Below are 7,762 nucleotides of genomic sequence, written 5' to 3' on the forward strand. Positions count from 1 at the left end.
CGGTGTTTTGGGTAGTTCTAGAGATTGGATTTCACTCAAACTTAACCAAATCACTCCTCCCACCATCTTATGATGTTGCCCAAGTTTTGGGTGTTGGGAATTAATGACTAACTCACTGCCCTTAAAGATCTTGTTGTTGATGGACTTTAGACAAAGAACTCAATGATGGATGAGTCTTACACACACACACAGAAATTAACCAAGCACAAATGACACAAGTGTTTTTTGAGGTTCAGCAAAATTGCCTACATCCTCTTTGGTGATCACCTTGAGAAATTTCACTAATGAAGATAGGTTACAACTTTGGTTTACAAAGGAAACCCCCTTAGAACACTACCCTCACAATCTGTTTCTCTCACACCCTTGCTCAACACCTTGATACACTTAGAGAACTCTCTTGCTCTCCCCTTAGCTTTTCTGAAACTCTCTACAGAAACTCTACACTACAGTTTCCAGCTTTTGCCACTACATATTACACAACCTCGTTTTCTCCTCTTGTGTTATCTTACTTCACCCCATTACCTACACAAGCCAATGGACAAGAGATAGGATATCTGATTGTCCTCCACGTTCTTTCCTTTTAGTCACCACTTAGACTAAGGGTCAGATTAGGTAGGTAATACAATCCCACTCAGCCACCTCCATTAAACCAGAAAATGGAGAGGAGATTATTCAAAATAAGATAACCAATTAGCCATGAGTGCTCTCCCAACTATCCAGCAGGTAGTCAACCCTCTTTTACCTCAGAAGTGACCCATTAAGCACCTGTAAACTTGTGGAAAGCGATAGCCCTTGAATAGACAGTTGAAAATACGTAAGCAAAACAACACAGCACGACTGGAGCGACCGGTCGTCAGGAATGGGCGACCGGTCGCCAGAAGTTTTCCCTCCAGACTTTGAATCTGCTTCTAAGCGACCGGTCGCAAATGTCAGGCGACCGGTCGCTCGTGCTTCATGCGACCGGTCGCAAAGAACTCGCGACCGGTCGCTCCTTGGTTTAGCTCCAGACCTCGAATCTGCCAGAAACGACCGGTCGCAACTTCCCAGTGACCGGTCGCTTTTAGGCAATTTCAAAATTCTCCCTTTGAGCGCCAAAACCTTTGTATCCTTTAGGTGAGCCATTTTTTCCAACATTGGGCTCCATCCGAAATCAATAGGTGTAAGAAATTGGACAATTCAAGTTCAAAGGCAGTTCGTTCCTAATTCGAGTGGTTGGTGTTTTGGGTAGTTCTAGAGATCGGATTTCACTCAAACTTAACCAAATCACTCCTCCCACCATATTATGATGTTTCCCAAGTTTTGGGCTCGATCCGAAATCAATAGGTGTAAGAAATTGGAAAATTTATGTTCAAAGGCAGGTCGTTCCTAATCGGAGTGGTTGGTGTATTTCATAGTTCTAGAAATCGGATTTCCCTCAAAATTACCCAAATGACTCCTCCCACCATATTATTATGTTGCCCAAGTTTTGGGCTCGATCCGAATTCAATTGGGGTAAGAAATTGGACAATTCAAGTTCAAAGACATTTCGTTCCTAATTGGAGTGGTCGGTGTTTTGGGTAGTTCTAGAGATCGGATTTCACTCAAACTTAACCAAATGACTTCTCCCACCATATTATGTTGTTGCCCAAGTTTTGGGCTCGATCCGAAATCAATAGGTGTAAGAAATTGGACAATTTAAGTTCAAAGGCAGTTCGTTCCTAATCGGAGTGGTTGGTGTATTCCGTAGTTCTACAGATCGGATTTCACTCAAAACTAACCAAATGACTCCTCCCACCATATTATGATGTTGCCCAAGTTTTGGGCTCGATCCGAAATCAATAGGTGTAAGAAATTGGACAATTCAAGTTCAAAGGCAGTTCGCTCCCAATTGGAGTGGTAGGTGTTTTGGGTAGTTCTAGAGATCGGACTTCACTCAAGCTTAACCAAATGACTCCTCGCACCATATTATGATGTTGACCAAGTTTTGGGCTCGATCCGAAATCAATAGGTGTAAGAAATCGGACAATTTATGTTCAAAGGAAGTTCGTTCCTAATTGGAGTGGTTGTTGTATTCCATAGGTCTAGAGATCGGATTTCACTCAAAACTAACCAAATTATTCCTCCCACAATATTATGATGTTGCCAAAGTTTTGGGCTCGATCCGAAATCAATAGGTGTAAGAAATTGGACAATTCAAGTTCAAAGGCAGTTCGTTCCTAATTGGAGTAATTGGTGTTTTGGATAGTTCTAGAGATCGGATTTCACTCAAACTTAACCAAATGACACCTCCCTCCATATTATGATGTTGCCCAAGTTTTGGGCTCGATCCGAAATCAATAGGTGTAAGAAATTGGACAATTCATATTCAAAGGCAGTTCGTTCCTAATTGAAGTGGTTGGTGTATTCCACAGTTATAGAGATCGGATTTCACTCAAAATTAACCAAATGAATCCTCCCACCATATTATGATGTTGCCCAAGTTTTGGGGTTGATTCGAAATCAATAGGTGTAAGAAATTGGACAATTCAAGTTCAATGGCAGTTCGTTCCTAACTGGGGTGGTTGGTGTATTGGTTAGTTCTAGAGATCGGATTGCACCCAAAATTAACCAAATGACTCCTCCCACCATATTATGTTGATGCCCAAGTTTTGGGCTCGATCCGAAATCAATGGGTGTAAGAAATTGGACAATTCAAGTTCAAAGGAAGTTCGTTCCTAATTGAAGAGGTTGGTGTTTTGGGTAGTTCTAGAGATCCGATTGCACTCAAAATTAACCAAATGACTCCTCCCACCATATTATCACGTTGCCCAAGTTTTGGGCTCTATCCGAAATCAATAGGTGTAAGAAATTGGACAATTCAAGTTCAAAGGCAGTTCGTTCCTAATTGGGGTGGTTGGTGTATTGGGTAGTTCTAGAGATCGGATTTCACTCAAAATTAACCAAATGACTCCTCCCACCATATTATGAAGTTGCCAAAGTTTTGGGCTCGATCCGAAATCAATAGGTGTAAGAAATTGGACAATGCAAGTTCAAAGGCAGTTCGTTCCTAATTGAAGTGCTTGGTGTATTCCATAGTTCTAGGGTTCGGATTTCACTCAAAATTAACCAAATGACTCCTCCCACCACATTATGATGTTGCCCAAGTTTTGGGCTCGATCAGAAATCAGTAGGTGTCAGAAATTGGACAATTCAAGTTCAATGGCAGTTCGTTCCTAATTGGGGTGGTTGGGGTATTGGGTAGTTCTAGAGATCCGGTAGCACTCAAAATTAACCAAATGACTCCTCCCACCATATTATCACGTTGCCCAAGTTTTGGGCTCTTTCCGAATTCAATAGGTGTAAGAAATTGGACAATTCAAGTTCAAAGCCAATTTGTTCCTAATTGGAGTTGTCGGTGTTTTGGGTAGTTCTAGAGATCGGATTTCACCCATACTTAACCAAATGACTCCTCCCACCATATTATGATGTTCGCCAACTTTTGGGCTCGATCCGAAATCAATAGGTGTAAGGAATTGGACAATTTATGTTCAATGGCAGTTCGTTCCTAATCGGAGTGGTTGGTGTATTCCATAGTTCTAGAGATCGGATTTCACTCAAAACTAACCAAATGACTCCTCCCACCATATTATGATGTTGCCCAAGTTTTGGGCTCGATCCGAATTCAATAGGTGTAAGAATTTGGACAATTCAAGTCCAAAGGCAGTTCGTTCCGAATTGGAGTGGTTGTTGTTTTGGGTAGTTCTAGAGATCGGATTTTACTCAATGTTAACGAAATGACTCCTCCCACCATATTAGGATGTTGCCCAAGTTTTGGGCTCGATCCGAAGTCAATAGGTGTAAGAAATTAGACAATTCAAGTTCAAAGGCAGTTCGTTCCTAGTTGGAGTGGTTGGTGTTTTGGTTCGTTCTAGAGATCGGATTTCACTCAAACTTAACCAAATGACTCCTCCCACCATATTATGATGTTGCCCAGGTTTTGGCGTGATCCGAAATCAATAGGTGTAACAAATTGGACAATTCAAGTTGAAAGGCAGTTCGTTCCTAATTGAAGTGGTTGGTGTATTGGGTAGTTCTATAAATTAGATTTCCCTCAAACTTAACCCGATGACTCCTCCCACCATATTACGATGTTGCCCAAGCTTTGGGCTCGATCCGAAATCAATAGGTGTAAGAAATTGGACAATTCAAGTTCAAAGGCAGTTCGTTCCTAATTGGAGTGGTTGGTGTTTTGTCAAGTTCTAGAGATTGGATTTCACTCAAACTTAAGCAAATGACTCCTCCCACCATATTATGATGTTGCCCCTGTTTTGGGCTCGATCCGAAATCAATAGGTGTAAGAAATTGGACAATTTAAGTGCAAAGGCAGTTCGTTCCTAATCGGAGTGGTTGGTGTATTCCATAGTTCTAGAGATCGGATTTGACTCAAAACTAACCAAATGACTCCTCCCACCATATTATGGTGTTGCCCAAGTTTTGGGCTCGATCCGAAATCAATAGGTGTAAGAAATTGGACAATTCAAGTTCAAAGACAGTTAATTCCTAATTGAAGTGGTTGGTGTATTCCATAGTTTTAGACATCGGATTTCACTCAAAATTAACCAAATGAATCCTCCCACCATATTATGATGTTGCCCAAGTTTTGGGGTTGACCAGAAATCAATAGGGGTAAGAAATTGGACAATTCAAGTTCAATGGCAATTCGTTCCTAATTGGGGTGTTTGGTGTATTGGGTAGTTCTAGCGATCCGATTGCACTCAAAATTAACCAAATGACTCCTCCCACCATATTATGACGTTGCCCAAGTTTTGGGCTCTATCCGAAATCAATAGGTGTAAGAAATTGGACAATTTAAGTTCAAAGGCAGTTCGTTCCTAGTCGGAGTGGTTGGTGTATTCCGTAGTTCTACAGATCGGATTTGACTCAAAACTAACCAAATGACTCCTCCCACCATATTATGATGTTGCCCAAGTTTTGGGCTCGATCCGAAATCAATAGGTGTAAGAAATTGGACAATTCAAGTTTGAAGGCAATCGTTCCTAATTGGAGTGGTCGGTGTTTTGGGTAGTTCTACAGATTAGATTTCACTCAAACTTAAGAAAATGACTCCTCCCACCATATTATGAAGTTGCCCCAGTTTTGGGCTCGATCCGAAATCAATAGGTGTAAGAAATTGGACAATTCAAGTTCAAAGGCAGTTCGTTCCTAAATGGAGTGGTTGGTGTTTTGGGTAGTTCTAGAGATCGGATTTCACTCAAACTTAACCAAATGACTCCTCACACCATATTATGATGTTGGCCAAGTTTTGGGATCAATCCGAAATCAATAGGTGTAAGAAATTGGACAATTTAAGTTCAAAGGCAGTTCGTTCCTAATCGGAGTGGTTGGTGTATTCCGTAGTTCTACAGATCGGATTTCACTCAAAACTAACCAAATGACTCCTCCCACCATATTATGATGTTGCCCAAGTTTTGGGTTCGATCCGAAATCAATAGGTGTAAGAAATTGGACAATTCAAGTTCGAAGGAAGTCGTTCCTAATTGGGGTGGTTGGTGTATTGGGTAGTTCTAAAGATCGGATTTCACTCAAAATTAACCAAATGACTCCTCCCACCATATTATGATGTTGCCCAAGTTTTGGGCTCGATCCGAAATCAATCGGTGTAAGAAATTCGACAATTCAAGTTCGAAGGTTGTCGTTCCTAATTGGAGTGGTTGGTGTTTTGGGTAGTTCTAGAGATTAGATTTCACTCAAACTTAAGCAAATGACTCCTCCCACCATATTATGATGTTTCCCCAGTTTTGGGCTCGATCCGAAATCAATAGGTGTAAGAAATTGGACAATTCAAGTTCAAAGGCAGTTCGTTCCCAATTGTAGTGGTTGGTGTTTTGGGTAGTTCTAGAGATCGGATTTCCCTCAAACTTAACCAAATCACTCCTCCCACCATATTATGATGTTGCCCAAGTGTTGGGCTCGATCCGAAATCTATAGCTGTAAGAAATTGGACAATTCAAGTTCAAAGGCAGTTTGTTCCTAATTGGAGTGGTTGGTGTTTTGGGTAGTTCTAGAGATCGGATTTCACTCAAGCTTAACCAAATGACTCCTCCCACCATATTATGATGTTGCCCAAGTTTTGGGCTCGATCCGAAATCAATAGGTGTAAGAAATTGGACAATTTATGTTCATCGGCGGTTCGTTCCGAATCGCATTGGTTGGTGTATTCCATAGTTCTAGAGATCGGATATCACTCAAAACTAACCAAATGACTCCTCCCACCATATTATGATGTTGCCCAAGTTTTGGGCTCGATCCGAAATAAATAGGTGTAAGAAATTGGACAATTCAAGTTCAAAGGAAGTTCGTTCCTAATTGAAGAGGTTGGTGTTTTGGGTAGTTCTAGAGATCGGATTTCACTCAAACTTAACCAAATGACTCCTCCCACCATACTATGATGTTGCCCAAGTTTTGGGCTCGATCCGAAATCAATAGGTGTAAGAAATTGGACAATTCAAGTTCGAAGGCAGTTCGTTCCTAATTGGAGTGGTTGGGGTGTTGGGTAGTTATAGAGATCGGATTTCACTCAAACTTAACCAACCGACTCCTCCCACCATATTACGATGTTGCCCAAGTTTTGGGCTCGATCCGAAATCAATAGGTGTAAGAAATTGGACAATTCAAGTTCAAAGGTAGTTCGTTCCCAATTGGGGTGGTTGGTGTTTTGGGTAGTTCTAGAGATCAGATTTCACTCAAACATAACGAAATGACTCCTCCCACCATACTATGATGTTGCCCAAGTTTTGGGCTCCATCCGAAATCAATAGGTGCAAGAAATTGGACAATTCAAGTTCAAAGGTAGTTCGTTCCCAATTGGGGTGGTTGGAGTTTTGGGTAGTTCTAGAGATCGGATTTCACTCAAAATTAACCAAATGAATCCTCCCACCATATTATGCTGTTGCCCAAGTTTCAGGGTTGATCCGAAATCAATAGGTGTAAGAAATTGGACAATTCAAGTTCAACGGCAGTTCGTTCCTAATTGGAGTGGTTGGTGTTTTGGGTAGTTCTAGAGATCGGATTTCAGTCAAGCTTAACCAAATGACTCCTCCCACCACATTATGATGTTGCCCAAGCTTTGGGCTCGATCCGAAATCAATAGGTGTAAGAAATTGGACAATTCAAGTTCAATGGCAGTTCGTTCCTAATTGGGGTTGTTTGTGTATTGGGTAGTTCTAGAGATCGGATTGCAATCAAAATTAACCAAATAACTCCTCCCACCATATTATGATGTTGCCCATGTTTTGGGCTCTATCCGAAATCAATAGGTGTAAGAAATTGGACAATTCGAGTTCAAAGGAAGTTCGTTCCTAATTAGAGTGGTTGGTGTTTTGTCAAGTTCTAGAGATTGGATTTCACTCAAACTTAAGCAAATGACTCCTCCCACCATATTATGATGTTGCCCCTGTTTTGGGCTCGATCCGAAATCAATAGGTGTAAGAAATTGGACAATTTAAGTGCAAAGGCAGTTCGTTCCTAATCGGAGTGGTTGTTGTATTCCATAGTTCTAGAGATCGGATTTGACTCCAAACTAACCAAATGACTCCTCCCTCCATATTATGGTGTTGCCCAAGTTTTGGGCTCGATCCGAAATCAATAGGTGTAAGAAATTGGACAATTCAAGTTCAAAGGCAGTTTGTTCCCAATTGGAGTGGTTGGTGTTTTGTCAAGTTCTAGAGATTGGATTTCACTCAAACTTAAGCAAATGACTCCTCCCACCATATTATGATGTTGC

The sequence above is a fragment of the Prunus avium genome, chromosome 4 (assembly GCF_965620075.1).
Source record: "Prunus avium chromosome 4, drPruAviu1.hap1.1, whole genome shotgun sequence".
Taxonomy (NCBI): Eukaryota; Viridiplantae; Streptophyta; class Magnoliopsida; order Rosales; family Rosaceae; genus Prunus; species Prunus avium.